Consider the following 17,589-nt stretch of genomic DNA (forward strand, 5'->3'; position numbering starts at 1 on the left):
GTTCAAAATGGTCGACATTTGGGACGTCCATGTTGTAAATAAGGTCGCGGAAGATTTAGTCGGTGATAATGCCAGGTTTCGCGAGGCGAAAAAACTGGAGAGATCAGGGAGGTAGCCGTTTATTTTATTGCATAGCTCATCGATCTGTGGGCCTGGGCCTGTGGCCATTACTGTGCAGTCATCGGCGTAGGAAACGATTGTGACTCCTTCCGGTGGTGAAGGTAGCTTAGATACATATGTAGAAATTAAACAAAAGTGGGGATAGGACACCACCCTGTGGCACCCCTTGTTTAATTCTCCTTGGCTTTGATGTTTCGTTTCTAAATAGCACCGATGCCTGCCGACCACCCAGATAATTTGCGGTCCACCTTTTAAGACATGGGGGAAGGGTAGACCCTTCCAGGTCTTGCAGTAACGAGCCATGGTTGACCGTATCAAAAGCTTTTGATAGGTCTAGCACTACGAGTACTGTTCTATGGTGGGGGTTTTGATTTAAACCGCAATTTATCTAGGTGCTAATGGCATTTAGCGCGAAATTCGCCCTCATGTTGTGTTTTTCAAGGCGTTGTAGTACGGTTTCTAGACGTTGAATATGCAATGTGTCGTTTGGTGCTGTTATTTTTATGTCGTCGAGAAAAACTGTCACACCATCGATGTCTTTAAGAATGTTCTCGATCTCGCGTTGCCATTTTGCTGGCCCTGTTGCAATTCCGTACATTAGTCTAGTCGGCTAGTATAGTCTCTTATGTGTTGAAAGTGTGAGAATCCTTTGATCTTCTTCGTTCACTTCCATTTGAAGATACGCTTTGGTGAGGTCGATTTTCGTGAATTTCCCACCACCAGACATTTGTGAAAACAATTCTTCGATAGACGGCAATGGATGTTCGTCGATGAGAATGTAAGGGTTTATGGTGATCTTATAATCGCCGCAAATTCTAACTTTGTCGTTACTTTTAGGTACTGGAACGATTGGTGTTGCCCATGCGCTGGTGTCAACTTTTTTTAATACGCCATTTTGTACCAAGTCGTCGATTTCTTTTTCGATTCGTGCTCGCATTGAGAACGTTGGTCGCCTTGCTTTCTTGTAAATTGGTGTTACGTTAGGTTTCAAGTGAATACGTGCTTTCAACCCGGTTAGCTTGCCCATTGATGTTGTATCGAACACTCGTGGATACTTGTGCCTCAATGTTTCTAAAGATATTTTGGCATCGATTTCCGCGAGTGTATGCTCGCCACGGACGGCGTTTTGATTCGACAATGTATAATCGTAGCTCATACATTTTCCCCTTAGAAGCGACTTTGACATACACGAAACCGAATACTTTGATATTATTTCCGGTGTAGCTGACCAGGTCTATGCCCGGTTCGTGTAGTTCTTGTTCTTCAATGCGCCCAATTCGCTGATTGTAATCGAGTTTGCTCATAATTGCGACCGGTGCGCCGCTGTCAATTTCAAAATCTATAAAGAAAAAGTTTACTTGCATTGTAATCCAAAAATTTTCCCTTGGTGTGCGCTTAGCTTTGTTTCCGATGATATGGCATATCTCCTCCACTTCACGATGCTCAGCATAGTTAGCCTCCGTTTGGTCCTTCTGCTTCCGTTTCGTTTTGATGTAAACTTTTTTGTGTGTCCGGGTATGCGGCATTCCGTACAGTATACATTTTTTTCTGTACATTGTCGCGAAATATGTGGTCCGCCACAACGATAACAGCTTTTTTTCGATTCTTTTCCTTAGTTTTTTATTTTATTGGTATTCTTCGACCGATTTCCTCCCGATGCACGATTTGTTTTTTCCTTGAGTGATACTTGCCCAACATCTTTGAGGTTATGTGTCATTTCGACATTACTTTTTTCAGACAGTTCCATTGCACGTGCTGTCTTTAATGTGTTCTCGAGTGTTAAATCCGTTTTTTCTAGCAACCGATTTCGCATAACTTTGCTTTTCAACCCGAAAACTAGTTGATTTCTTAAGGCTGTCTCGAGATATGAACCGAAATTGCAATGCGTTGCTATTTTCTTCAGTTCAATCAAAAATTCGTCCACCGACTGATGGTCATGTTGCCTGCTTAGGTGGAAACGATAATTTTCCATGAATTCTAGCGGCTTTGGCTCAAATATTTCAGCCAGTGTCTTACAAATTTCGTCGTATTTTTTCTTCTCAGGTTCGGCCGGCGCTAACTTGTCGCACAATGTATTGTACGTTGCATAACCGATGTGATGTAGCAGCAAATGAACTTTTTTGTTTTCCTGCGTTTCATTTGTAGCAAACGCGCTTTCTAAGCTTTTTTGCCAACGACTCCATTGTATTTTTCCCTTGTCAAATTCCTCGAATGGAAAAAATGCTGACTTCCTCGTGTTGTCAACATTTATAGGATTTTGCTGTCGTTGAGTCATTTTAATTTTGTATAATGATGTAGGAAATAAATTTCGATTTGTCCGATTAGCGGTGGTTAGACAAAATATGGACAATAGTTGGATATCTCCACGTGTAATTCTACCATCCTCGTCGCCACTTTGTTGTAATGCTGTAGAATTACTTACTTTATTTCAATAATAGAGATAACAGTCGATTCGTATGCTTATTAATAGTATCGAGTTTAATACTTAAGGCTAGTATGTAGGTGTATTTATAACACTAAGTCTAAACAGCGATCAATTGGAAAACAGTTTTTATCTGATGAATTGAATGTCTCTTCCAATAGCTAAGAGTTCTTTCACAGTGACTATAGAGCACTGTTGCATTCGAGAGCTTCGGACAACTTGTCTGCATTTATCTATGTACGTCGTGTGAGCGCAGCGACAGATTCCGTAAAGCAAACAGTCAATCAGTTTTAGCTTGTACTTCAAGCCACTTATGACCTGGGCCTGTATTACGTGTTACGACCAGTGACTGAAAACCATTTCCACTCAAGCGATAACTATGCAACTGTCAAATTATTTCTAAAAATTACAATAAGTTATGGACCGCCATGAATTTGATCCACCATTTCACAACTATTGTGTTTAAAAAATCAGTTCCGACCACCGATCATAACACGTAGTACGGACCATGATATTAAACTTTTTGCTCTCTGTGGCCTCGTTTTTCTTGCCACTTTGTTCGAAAACATACAGTTTTACTGCTCATCTCAGCTTAAGCGGCCGAAGAGGCGGGGTTAAAGGCTAGTCAACATTAACTGCAGTTTGAACTCGCACTGAAAAACCAAGCATTAGAAGCATTGGTAACTGAAGATTCTAATATAAGCATAGTCAGTGTTTACAAGCGTGATTTCGATTTATTCACAGTCGGTGCTTATAAGCTTCATTTTCATATCAGTACTCCCTTTTTTAAGCACATAATCTGGGACAATTTTAAAGGTGCTTTTATCCGGGAACAATTGTACTGCATAGCGCTGGTCGAAAGGTGAAAGGTATTTTTGCAACGTTTGCTCTCATATAAATGAAATTGTTCTTATCTATGCTATTTTGAAGAGTGAAGTTTTTAAAAATGAAAATTAAATTTCCTCTCCATTCAAAGGTTCAATTCAAACGTGCCCTGCCAGCAATTTTTCTATAATTTTATAGTCCACCAAGAATTATCTAATTCGATATGTTTTGCTAAGGCGATATAAATTCATTAAAAAAAGAAAAAAGTTAATCTGATGTAATACTTCTATATTACTACTGCAGGCTGGGTACACTCACAAACATCAAAGTGCCGATTTAAATGTTTTTGTGAGATTTTTATCGTAGTCAATTATTAGTTGCATTGTCGATTGAGTGATTCACTAACTTTGTTTCAACAACACTTGTTAAGAATGGATTCATTTTGAGAAAAAATTGGTATCTCTGGTCATTGTGGACAAAAAAGTGCGGTATTAAAGAGGATAGAAATAATAGGAGGAGCCAGTTCGATATTTATTCGTGATGTATTAACTTGGCCATTGTAAACCTTAAAGCTGCCGGGCAACGCACAAAATTTGCTTGATGGTTACCATAGCAACGTGTAGTTGTGTGCGTTTCGGGTGATTGTCATTGTCCGGCCACCACACAAGCAGAAAGCATCAAGCGCCATTTGTATTGAAAACATTAGGGGGACTCATGTAACCGTATAAATGCCTTATAAAGTGTGTAAACGTATAAATTTATCTAGTGCGTAAACGAGCTATCAAATTTTGTATGAAAAATCATTTACACAATTTGTATAAACTTACGCGCACATTTCATTGTGTAAACGCGGTAAACTCAAAGGAATGCAACCTTGCAGACATTACAGCAGGCATTTTCATCAGAAATCTCCAACATCAGCAAGTAAAGGCGTTTTAGTTTTTATTTTTCACTTAATCTTGTAATTTTTTAATTTGTATAACAATCAAAAAAATTTTTTTTGCCATAATACAGCTGATAGACAATCAAGTTTATCAAGGGTATTACTAGGTGCATTCATATAACCGCGTGTGTAAATGGATATAAGGGGGACTCATGTAACCGTATAAATGCCTTATAAAGTATGTAAACGTATAAATTTATCTAGTGCGTAAACGAACTGTCAAATTTTGTATGAAAAATCATTTACACAATTTGTATAAATTTACGCGCACATTTCATTGTGTAAACGCGGTAAACTCAAAGGAATGCAACCTTGCAGACATTACAGCAGGCATTTTCATCAGAAATATCCAACATCAGCAAGTCATTTACTAGAATATCTTAGTAAAGACGTTTTAGTTTTGATTTTTCACTTAATCTTGGCATTTTTTAATTTTTATAACAATCAAAAAATTTTTGTTTGGCAATAATACAGCTGATAAACAATCAAGTTGATCACGAGTATTTCTAGGTGCGTTCATATAACAGCGTGTGTAAATGGATATAATTTTACACCTTATAAGTTTATATGCTTTCATGAGTCCCCCTATAATTTTACACCTTATAAGTTTATATGCTTTCATGAGTCCCCCTATTGTGAATGATGACAAAGTGTGATCTCTTATCTGTCAATTGCCTGACAGGCTGTTCAATATGGCTACTTTTCAGCGTTTTGACAGGCTGTTCAATATGGCGGCGCCTATCTTCAGCGGGTGATAGAATGAGATACAGAATGAGACAGCAATAGTCAAATACGAATCAGGTGATCCAATCACTTTGGAATTTTGACGTTTTGCAGAAGAGATCACACTTTGTCATCATTCACAATGATTGAAAATTCGTAGCGTGCAGACGTAAACATGTCATCGGATGACGATTTTTTATTGCTTGTAAATTTTGGGAATTTTCATAAAAATTTTTCAACTTTCTTCTAAGAATTTTTTCGAGTATGCAGTTTTGTAGCTTATTCAATTTTAATATAATAAGATGCTAATCTTAAGCCACTAAGAAAATTACCTGATTTTTGGCAATTTTTTTTTTTTCCATCCGACTTTTGCATTCGTAGGTTTCAATAAACCGCAACGTAAAATCTTTTTCTTCAGCGAAGTTGCTTGTTGCACGTTCTCACAAAACTAACATTAATGCTTGACAACGATTTCGGCTACGATCAAATAGACCAGCTGTCAAGCGAAAAAATCTAAAAAATTTTGATTTCCATCAACGCGAAGCAGACAACAAATACGTGTGAGCACGACATCGCCCGATACGCACACAACTACACGTTGCTAGGTAACCATCAAGCAAATTTTGTGCGTTGCCCGGCAGCTTAACAAGTACCCTTCAAAAAACGCGAGTACTCCATAAATAGTGTAAGGAATACTCCTTTAGAGTATAGGAGTGTTCCAAAACTAATCTGTATTCATGCTAAAAATGTGCTCCAATTAACATTGCGATGTCCTAGGAGAGAAGTAGGTGGTCCCACTCTCGCTTTGTTTGTGAGTATTCCATTGAGTACATACGTGAGAGTACTTTCCAAAGTACTTTCACTGTAGTACTCCATGGAGCACCCACTCAGGATCATATGCCAAAGTACTAAAGAGGAATTGTGTCGGAAAGAATTATCGAAATGAATTTAATTTAAAATGAAAGTAAATGAAAAGGGGCAATACAACTTTTATATTTTATACTACGAATATTCTTATGTTATTTAGCATTTGCGTGAATAAAGAAACTGATCAGCCTTATTGTAAACTTCGCGTGAATGCAATTCCCAATGGAAAAATTCCCATATTTGTTCTGTTCTCATTGCGAACTTCACATGTGAAAAATTTCCCATTTTCCAAAAATTACTCTAACCGTCAACAAATTTTTTTCCACGTGAATGTGTAGAATTTGTTCGCAAAACTAAAAGTGGGGAACAACACTCGATAAAATGTAAAGATTGTTTATTGCTTATTAAACTTAGTTAAGAATTATTTTATATCACATTAAGTCTATAAACAAAACTCAGTTGACTTTCTTGGTAAGCAATATGGCCGAAAATCCTGAAATAGGAAAGGGCTTCCAAAAAAAAAAAGTGCTGGCTTTTTGGAAGAAATTGAACAATTCCCTCAATAGCATGGGCTCCCCATCAAAATCAATCTCCGAATGGAAAAAGATGACTATCAATGCAATGTGGCTATGGAATTTGCCATAATTTATATAGCCATTGCTTACAGGTTTGGATTGATCAAAAACGATATGTATGAAACAAGGCTGTCGAAAATACCAAAAATAGGAAAAATACCGGTGAAGGACCTTGCAAGCAACATGTTTTTTCTGCATTAGAACAGTCAATTTTGGATATAACTGTGTCAGTAGCAGCTGTGGAAGGTGTCGAAGATGGCAAGCCTTTTGGTTTGAATGCAACGAAATCAACTGGTAAGCAACGTGAAAATAACAGTAGTGATGAAAACAACAGCTCTGGTGAGGACTCTGAAGTGGAACTTAGTTGCATGGACAATAGCTTGGACGAAAATAGCACCGAAACTGCCGGTGACATGCAAAGGGAAAGTGCTTTGCCTGCACAAAAAACCAGCCAGCAAACTCGCAAAAAAATTAACCCTTCGGAGCTATTAAACATTGAACTAGATGTTCAAAAAGAAATGAATGACAACGTCAGAAAGGGCTTGGAAATCCAGAGTCATCACTATACTGAAATAGAAGGCCACTTAAAGGAATTAAACCAAGGCCTCGAAAACTTTCAAAATATTCAAAACAGTTTACTAAAGGAAACAAAACGCCACAATTCGGAAATTGAACGGCTCAGAAAAATTGAAGTTGACCGTAAACTCATACTTATAAACAGCCAAATCGAGGTTCAAAATTTGAAAATACTAGCTGCAAAGAAAAGCTTAGGCATTAATTAGAATGTTTCGAACGTTTTTGTAAAAGAAATGAATTTTATGTACTTTATTTTTCCAAATTGGTAAAGCAAGATTAACAATAAAGCCGATTTTGAGCTAATACAAATCAGACATTTCTTTGAAGAGTGTCGTTCAATCATAAAAACATTTTGTCATAAATCTACATAAGGCAATTGCCTATATTTGCTCTAATACGCTTAGCCTCATTGAGGTATGATAAATGCGATTCATCAAACTGCACGTGTTCAGAAATTTCCTGTTAAGAAGCTCTATTTGAAATAAAAGGTGTGTCAATCAATACTTCAGACGAGACGTGGCTAAAACTTGACTGCGATAAGCCAACATCCACTTGCCTCCCTACTCCTTTTTGGTATGCTCCTTCACCAAAAAATCTTAGAGCAGCTTAAAGCTTTACGGCTGTGTCTATTGCAAAACGTTTACGTGCCACTGGCAGACCATTGTGCAATACATCCAACAAATATTTGAACGCCTGCTTATTTATTCTATACAATTGGTGAAAGCTATGTATAAATAGTTAAAACGCGATTATTTATTTGGTTTACGAGTATAATTATTTGCATGTTTACCTTGCATTGGATAACTCAAGGGGATTACACTTGCCGCGTAATATCCTCCTGGGCACTCGTTCAGCCAATTGCTGACTGGTATTAGTTTCTTCTTCAATTAAACAAAGGCGCAAGTAAGCACTAATCATTACAATTTTAATATTTAACGCAAAAATAAAAATGTTTGACTACACAACAGCAATTTTTCTGCAAAAATTTGTAAACAAAACATGAGTGATGTTCACAATTGAATATTTGAAATTTCGATATAAGGATTGATTCACATGATATTAACGATACGAATTTTTTGTTCATGGGAAATAAAAAATTCATGGGATTGATTTATTCACATGAAGTTTACAATAAGGCTGAATATTTCTCTATACATACTATAGTATGTATACATAAAAGAGTTGCCGTAGTACAATTTTATTATCAATTATTTGCATGCAATATTTTACTTTTGGCAACTCTGTTCGATCGTCATCGTGCCGTGATCACGATCGTTAAAAAACGAGCAATGATCGGCTGATGGTGGTGTGGTCCGCAAACGCATTGCAAAGGAGTGTTGTTAGAGTGCTCCAACATGAAGAAAATGGAACACGTAATCCAACAATTTTTGCAGGGTAGCGCAACTAACAGCTGATCGCTGAAAGGAAGCACATACACGCAAACATCACTAATGGCCATATTACGAAAATCTTTTAGACCATGTGCATATACGTTTTGACATTACATTTCATACACGTTCGTATTTGCCATTCTCATTGTACCTAATTTCGTAAACAACGATTTTCGAAAAAATTTATTATTTTTGTGAAATTTTATACTTAATCTGTGGTATTGTGGCGGTCAAGAAAGTTGTATGCAACAATATTTTGCCTCGAAACGCGACAATGTATTTTGTTATGTCGAAGTACTTATATGTATATGTATTTGATGTGGAAGCTTGCATTTGAGATAAGAGGATCGCTCTCTCACTAGACAGAGTTGCCTAGTAAACTTTTGTGCGCTAATTTTTGACCGTTTGCACTTTTATGCAAAAACATCTGATTAAAGTTTGAAAAATTGTGAAAATAATTCGAAATAATTATGTAAAAGTGCTAATTATAAATATGTAATCTATTTATACTTATTTAATATTTATTCCGGCCTTTTACAATATCAAAAATTAAATTGGAAAAAGTTGATGTTTCCATAAGCATGCATGCAAACTGGCCAATGGCATAATGCGGCAGTTACCCACCGACGTGTGCCGTACGTACGGCCGTTTGTCGTACGAAGCACGTTTGACCGAACTCTCAAGCCCGTAGGAATCAATGTGTGCGTCTGTGTACATGTACATAACATATTTGTGTGTGTATTGTTTACAGATAAGCACTGTTGCCATTGACCGTTTTGCATGCATGATTATGGAAACATCAACTTTTTCCAATTTAATTTTTGATGTTGTAAAATGCTGGAATTAATATTAATTAAATATAAATAGATTACATATTTCTAATCTGCACTTTTACATAATTATTTCGAAATATTTTCACAATTTTTCAAACTTTAATTAGGTGCTTTTGTATAAGACTGCAAACGGTCAAAAATTAGCGCACAAAAGTTTACTGGGCAACTCTGTCTAGTGAGAGAGCGATCAGCTGACACGTTCTTACGGAAAAAATCAAAATTGTTTTGATTTCTACGTTCCGGGCTACGTACGTACGGGCGTTGCACGTCGGTGAGTTCTCGTTTACATTGCACACTCATAAGATAGGTCGTGTCAGCTGACACGTTTTTTCTACGTACGTTCGTGAGTAACCACGGCTTTACCCATGCGGACGTTTGTCGTACGAAGCACGTTTGACCGAACTCTCAAGCCCGTAGAAATCAATGTGTGCGTCTGTGTACATGTACATAACATATTTGTGTGTGTATTGTTTACAACAAAGCACTGTTGCCATTGGCCAGTTTGCATGCATGCTTATGGAAACATCAACTTTTTCCAATTTAATTTTTGATATTGTAAAATGCCGGAATACATATTAAATAAGTATAAATAGATTACATATTTATAATCAGCACTTTTACATAATTATTTCGAATTATTTTCACAATTTTTCAAACTTTAATTAGGTGTTTTTGCATAAAATTGCAAACGGTCAAAAATTAGCGCACAAAAGTTTACTAGGCAACTCTGTCTAGTGAGAGAGCGATCAGCTGACACGTTCTTACGGAAAAAATCAAAATTGTTTTGATTTCTACGTTCCGGGCTACGTACGTACGGGCGTTGCACGTCGGTGAGTTTTCGTTTACATCGCACACTCATAAGATAAGCCGGAGTCATTGGTGCCGTATGTCGTATCGCTGTATCCGTATCCCTAACGTAATCAGCTGTTTATCATTACGACGGTAAACCAAAACCCAGTTGGTTGGCTACGATACGGTTACGACCTTAGCGGCAGCAATAATCGATTGCATTGATTCTCATAAGGTTGGTCGAATCAGCTGTTAAAAGGTTACCGATACGGTTACCGATAAAGCACCAATGTCTCCAGCTATAGGTCGTGTCAGCTGAGACGTTTTTGGTACGTACGTTCGTGAGTAACTGCCGCATTACGGAAAAAATCAAAATTGTTTTGATTTCTACGTTCCGGGCTACGTACGTACGGGCGTTGCACGTCGGTGAGTTTTCGTTTACATTGCACACTCATAAGATAGGTCGTGTCAGCTGACACGTTTTTGGTACGTACGTTCGTGAGTAACTGCCGCATTAGTCGTCGCTTGGCACTTGGCGTAGCAACATCAGTGGTGGGTATCGGCAGATCGGTATTAAAATATGTATGAAAAATTATACACGATACACATGCTTGTTGTTAGCTCGTTGCTTGCTAGTCACCGTGAATGTTTGCGTCGCATTCACTCAGAATTCGTATTTTGTAACTTCTTACGTATTCGCGTTCGTTCTCTTACGTAGTCACTACGTATTCACTGCGTATTCACTGAGACTGTCAAGCCCAATACGTAGCCAGTATAGCCACTTATTACTTTTGTTATTTCGGAAAAGTTTGCAGTGCAATTTTTTCGGAATAACATCATTTTAACGACCTGGCAATATTGCAGGGAAACACCTGACAAAAATAAATAAAGAAAACAGTGTAAACAAATAATTAAATCGCTTGTTTGTTAAATTGATTGCTTGCTAATATTTTTATGTGCAGTGATTGTAAATAATAATAAGCAGATCGATTTATTTGTGAACATGGAAAAATAAATTTTTATAAAAAAACACACATATTACTGATTTTGTGAAAAGTGATATGCCTGAGTGTTCCACTTTAGTCTCCTCCAACCAGGCAAGCGAATAGCCGAGCTTTCTCCCTGGTGTACCCCTTGTTTTATTCTTCTGGGTTTAGGTTACATTCCTGAATTGCATCGATGCCTGTCGACCACATAGATAATTGGCGATACACTTTTTGAGACTAGAAGGAAGAGGAGAGCCTTCCGAGTCTTGCAGTAACGTGCCGGGGTTGACTGTATCCAAAGTTGGTAAAAGCCTAGTTGAGGGGTCGACTGCTAATACGTTACCAAAAATATCGAGAGAGGTGTCAAAAGACGCGTATTGATCTCGACAACAATAATTCGGCGGAAAAGAAAAATTGTATCTCTGTCCGGAGATATTTGCAATTGAAGTTGGCGATTTCCATGTGGTTGTTGTCATATTGTGGTACCCACAAAAAAAAAAGTGAACATAAGTGTTTTGTGCGGATACAGTTTTGGTCTCCAAACCGGTGTTGGGCCCACCCAGGGTAATTTCTTATAAGCGCAGCCGAAGGCCGCCAATGCTGAGTGGTGTTCTGCGCAAAAATACAATGGATCCCACCCCGGTTTCGGAGGAACCCGCGGGTTAATTTTCGGTTTTTCGTTAATATCTTTTGAACGCGTTAACATTTTTATTTTCCGCCTTCGGATTATTAATACTGATGTCATTTTTTCTGTTTTGTTTGTTGATAATTTAGTGTATTGTCTGTAAATTGAATTGCATTTTGTACGCATATTTGGTGAAATTTTCGTTTAAAACATTTTACAACATTTTAACAATTTGATCTTCATCTGCAACTGTGTCAATCGATTTATATTTCGTCGCTCCACCGAGAATTTGGTTTTGAACGGGATCATTGATTTTGTTAACATGATCATTTTTGGGAGCTAAGATTGCTCGTTCGCACTTAAATTAAAAATTCTTTCTTCTGAAATATGAAAAACCTTCGTCTTGATCGAAGGAACCTATGCCGAAATTTGGTGATGATTGAAGTGTGGGAAATACGTTTCCATAGGTAACACACAGACACACAGAATTTGATTTCTATATATATATATTTAAGAGGAGCAATATAAACGATATTTAAATAAAAAGTAATGTTCTCAATCGGGGGATTTTTATCCGAGAGCAGCAGTAGTGCTGAGGAAAGCAATGTGTGTTACATGCGCACTAGAAAGCGAATACTGAGAGAAAACACGAATTTATTTCAAATACCTGATAGAGAGTAAGTGATACAAGGGATAAAAGCCGATGTTGAAATAGGTCGAAGATTGGATCTAAGCAGATTTTCAGCACATTTGTATTTATACGACTCACCTGATTGATAAATTAATTAATATAATTTTTAATCCAAGGTTTAAAAAATTGTTTCGGGTGTCAAAGGGCGTTTTCCGGATCATTTTAGATGATATATCAATATACATATATGTCTAGTGGTTATAGATCCACTAAAATATCGCCAATACACAAGGTGGCTACTTTTTTGAGTTTTTTGGCGACAGGGAGCTACCAAGAAACTTTAGGGAACCAGTTGGTCAGCAGTATGTCTCAAGCAATGATAAGCAATGTCATAGCTGAATGCTTGGACATTTTCGAGGCTCATTTTTGCCCTAAGTGGATAAAACTGAGGATGACAGCGCAAGAAGAAAATGACGCAAAAGAAGCCTTCTATATCAAATGTGGAATACCGGGTGTAGTTGGGTGCGTCGATGGCACTCACGTGCGAATTAAATGCCCAAAGGAAGAAGTCCGACATTTGTACTATAATAGGAAAGGCTATTATAGTATAAACGCAATGATAGTAAGTTTCTTGGTTGATGTGGAAACATTGATTTCGACAGTATTAAGTAACATTTACATAAAAATTTAAGATATGTGATCATGATATGAGGATACGGTACGTCAACGCTAAATAACCAGGATCAAACCACGACGCATTTGTTTGGGCGGCAAGCAGTGCGGAAGAGCTGTTCAGGACAGAGTTCAACGCTGGAAAAAGAAACACTTGGCTTTTAGGTAATACTGAACAAAAGTCCTGCATACTGTTTTTATGTTTTAAACTGTTACCTTCATTAACAATAGGAGACTCCGGCTACCAGCTACTTCCTTATTTAATGACGCCCTTCCGTAGCCCTGATAATTTTGTAGAAACAGGGTTTAACACAAAATTAATAAAGGGCCGAAATTTAATTGAAAGGTGTTTTGGCGTAGTGAAAAATCGGTTTAGGTGCATAATTGGCGAAAGAGGGCTGCATTATACCCCACAAAAGACCACACAAATTATAAATGTATGTTGCGCTATGCACAATATGTGTATTTTTTATAACGATGAGTGGACGGAAGTCGAAGAAGACGTTATATATGAGGAGGAGTTCGATGGCATTGATTCATCTGAAGCCCGAAGCATCAGGCAGAGGCTCGCAGAAAGCTTAATATAAACTTTTTGCCCCGCTTTATATTCCATAAAGTTTATGTACCATGTACATTAAAGTGGTATGTCTGGCGAAGTGGCAGAGCGTTCTGTGTAAATCCGCCATTACATTCCTTGTACTTTATAATTGTTCAAAATTTTCGCACTAAGCAAAGTAAAAAAATTTTATTCAAAAATGGTTTCAAAAATTTATAGAAAAATTATTTTCAGTTTTTGATAATCTTAGTCATATTTGATTATTATTTTCGTTCAACTGTATGATAAAATGGCCACATATGTAGATCAGCGAATGGAGGAGCTGGGAGCTTCAAGAGTTTTCGAACTTAGCGTCTTGGTGATGACGATGCCAATATTGAAGATGATTTTATCACACGGAAGGGTCGCTTTTGGCCTGCCGTCTGCGACTTCTTTGGCATCGAAGGTGGTGGTGAGGAAGATGAGGCTGATAAGGAATTTTTACGTAGTATGTTTTCAATCATACCTGAAGACAAAGAAAAATATCAAAGGTGGACTCATAACGTTTGCAGAAATGCTGTTCATATTTTGGAGGACACTAGATCATGTGTGTGAATTATTGCCTCATCTTCAGCCACACTATTACTCGATATCTTCCTCAGAGGTAGAATTTTTTTTAAATATCTATTGGTTGTTAAAATATGTACGTCTAAATCATTATTTTTTGTTTCAGTTTTATCCGAATCACCTACATGTACCTGCTGTTTTAGTGCAATACAAAACTCCAACTGGTCGCATAAATAAGGGTGTAGGGATTTAATTTGGAACGTGTTGGGTAAAAGAATGACCACTTCTATATATGCGGGTATGTTAAAGTGAACCTTAGCACACAAAATTGTGTAATATATAATATTTTGCTTTTTAATTTCATAGTGATAATTTTTGTTGTTATATCGGCCTACTGAATTTAAGATCGCGGGTTCGAATCGAGCTCAAGGCCTAACAATAATTTTTTATCATTATTATTGTTATGATACATTTTTTCTTAATTGAAAAAATTTTTAAATTAGAATAGAAGAAAGAAAAAATTTAGACAACTGCCAAAGCTCGTTGTATAGATCCATTTCGGGAACTGCTAAATTCCTTCATCGGCAACGTTTAGGCGCCGCTGCTATAACCATGGTATGTGATGGCTGAATGGTTATAGCAGCGGCGCCTAAACGTTGCCGATGAAGGAATTTAGCAGTTCCCGAAATGGATCTATACAACGAGCTTTGGCAGTTGTCTAAATTTTTCCTTTCTTCTACTCTAATTTAAAAATTTTTTCAATTAAGAAAAAATTTATCATAACAATAATAATGATAAAAAATTATTGTTAGGCCTTGAGCTCGATTCGAACCCGCGATTTCATAGTGATGTAAAAAATATTCGGCTGATATATGGAGCTAAAAATGTTAAGCTTTTGATTAACTCAAATATATAGAACTAAACAGGTATTTTATAATTCCTTGTTAAGTCGAAATATTAATGTTAAAAGATCGAAATATTGTGAGGATGCATGTGGATACATATATGTCAGTCTGTATTGAAAAGAACTAGATATATTTAGTAAATTCAATGGTAAGCTTGTCCTAAGCATCACGCAAAATTTTTCTTGGCTACTATTGTAATTATGAATTTAATGTATGTATATGAATTTGATGTATGTAAATATATGTGCGCACCAATATATGTTTGTTGAATAATTTCCTGAACAATTTGGAGCTCTTCATATTTTAAATATTTACAAGCATATAATATCTTGCATTTAAATACTCGAAATATTATTAAAATTTATTTAAACTTAAGTTTATTTGAAATTACTTTATTAACTTTTTGTTAGTTAAGAAACTGTTATCAAAAAATGTATGGTTTTGGTATTGGTGTATTTTGCCTTTGAGAAGATCGCATATAAACTGGAAATTTTATTTTGTTAAATTGTATTGTTTTTCTTTATAGAAACAAATTGCCTTTAAGAATTATAAATAAGTAGATATCGTGTTAAATTTTTGAAAATTAATCTTTCTTTATTGTGCACTATTTACTCAAAAAAATAAAAATAAAATTCTTTATAGATGTTTGTACACAACATTAATTAAATATATTTTTATTATAAATAATTAATAAACATTCGCTCTCAACGATAATAAAAATAATTCTTAAAAATATTTAATAAATTATAGTATTAGAGCATATCTCCACTTAGAGCTTTAACAGTTAAGATTTACTGAATGTCGTATTTTAACCTGCACTGCCTCCACTGTACTTTTATTTGACATATTTTTTTCGTATTGAAAAAAACAAATAAATAAAGTGAGACCACATGCACAGATTCACAAAAAAAGTTTACTTTTTCGGATTGAATACATACATTTTTACATGTTCTACAAAGCAAAGGCATATCTGATATTCTAAAATCTGAACTTGAAAATCTTCAAAAAACATCTGTAATCCTTGATTTTAAAAACTACCCCAACTTAAAATATTTTCCAAACAATTTTTGTTTTTCTTAAATTTTTTCACAAGTGAAAATTAACAACAAAAATTTTGAGTCGTTCAAAAGATATTAACGAAAAAAATGCTTATTTATGACAAAGCTCTCTAAATGGGATCCACATAGTGGCGATGATATGAAACCAATATTACTAAAATAAAGCGAACAATATAATAAACTTTGATTACGAAACAATCAGTGCATAGTCATAACTTAATCCAAAATTGTGGTTATATTTATTTTGGATATACCAAAATTGGCTAGACTTAAGGATGAAACCATAAAGGATCGTTGCTAAATGAAAGCTTTTGGACGCCAACCAATGAAATTTAAATGCGGGTAAAAATAGTACCCGCGCCTGCCATTTTCAGACGTGTTACCTTTTTCTATTTACTACACCTGGTGATTCCACCATAGTAGCAGCATAAGTGTGACAAGAAAACATTTAAATTTAGGTACACTCGAATATTAAATAGGAAAATAAAAAGATTTTAACAGCAATACATATATCACCACTCCTGTAGTAGCAATATAGAAAGAAGTATTACATATATGACCGCACCTAACTCTGAGTTAAAAAGATAACTTGTCGTTCTGTAAGTGGAGCTTATACTTTATTCAAGTCTAAAAAAGTAGCTGGTCTTACTTCACTAATAGGCCGATTATATCTTCAAAACCGAATGTTCGGTTCCGCTTCGGTTGATAAAGCCAACTTCGGTCGGACTCTAGATAGAATAAGTGTTTTATATCCTTTGACCAACGAAAAAAGACTAATACGACGAAAAACAGATGGCAACGAAACTCACGTCACTTACCTAGCTTAATATGGTTTTTGCATACTTTCTACCTTATTTCATATAAATTTCACAAATAAACCACTTTAAATTATTTTATATTTATATACAGAAAATCAGAATAAAACTTTGCGAACTTAGCGATATAAAACGGTTCCAAAAGAGATGTCAGCTGTTTTCTCAAATTCGCCGGAAAATCGAATGCTGTTGAAGGCAAGGCGAATCCATGGGAAACATACAGGTGGTAGTAAGAAATCACCTGAATCAAGGCGAATCTAAACAGTTACAATCATGGCGGAACCATTAACAGGTGATTACCGGAAATCTGCTGATTGGTATTTTTTTAATATAATTTGACACTTCAACTTCCGGCGCAGTACAATTTTGACATTAGTCCAACGATTTACCAAAAACAAAGCACATGGCATTTTTGTTTATATTTGTAAGTTAGTCACCGTACTGCCGCCTTGTATGATTCGAGGCCAATTGCGCGGCTTAAAACCCCGTTACATAAGCAATTTTTCATCGAGTCTGAAGTTCCTTCGTATTTATAAACGCAATATAATGGTTGATTTTGGGGATGTTACTGGAATGCTTAAAGCCGGAGTCATTGGTGCCGTATGTCGTATCGCTGTATCCGTATCCCTAACGTAATCAGCTGTTTATCGTTACGACAGTAAACCAAAACCGAATTGGTTGGCTACGATACGGTTACAACCTTAGCTGCACCAATAATCGATTGCATTGAT

The 17,589-nt window shown here is 36.2% G+C and overlaps 1 protein-coding gene and 1 long non-coding RNA gene across 4 annotated transcripts in view; one reads left to right on the top strand and one right to left on the bottom strand.

Moving 5' to 3' along the window:
* The window catches only part of Den1 (Deneddylase 1), a 35,325-nt gene extending 18,327 nt beyond the window's left edge, over window positions 1-16,998 (bottom strand). The window contains exon 1 of the mRNA XM_067770229.1: window positions 16,862-16,998. The gene's annotated coding sequence lies outside the window, so the exon portion shown is untranslated. The remainder of the gene's footprint in view (window positions 1-16,861) is intronic.
* LOC137243063 (uncharacterized) lies at window positions 10,968-15,432 on the top strand. Of its 3 annotated transcripts, none has more exons than XR_010950437.1 (5): window positions 10,968-12,928; window positions 12,999-13,143; window positions 13,210-14,177; window positions 14,247-14,378; window positions 14,927-15,432. It is a non-coding gene; the product is annotated as an uncharacterized lncRNA (long non-coding RNA). The 3 variants fall into 3 exon arrangements; XR_010950436.1 differs by lacking the exon at window positions 14,927-15,432 and having other exon boundaries at window positions 13,210-13,712; window positions 13,769-14,177; window positions 14,247-14,498; XR_010950435.1 differs by lacking the exon at window positions 14,927-15,432 and having other exon boundaries at window positions 14,247-14,498.
* Window positions 16,999-17,589: the final 591 nt, after the last annotated feature.

The sequence above is a fragment of the Eurosta solidaginis genome, chromosome 3 (genome assembly GCF_040869045.1).
Source record: "Eurosta solidaginis isolate ZX-2024a chromosome 3, ASM4086904v1, whole genome shotgun sequence".
NCBI classification, from domain to species: domain Eukaryota; kingdom Metazoa; phylum Arthropoda; class Insecta; order Diptera; family Tephritidae; genus Eurosta; species Eurosta solidaginis.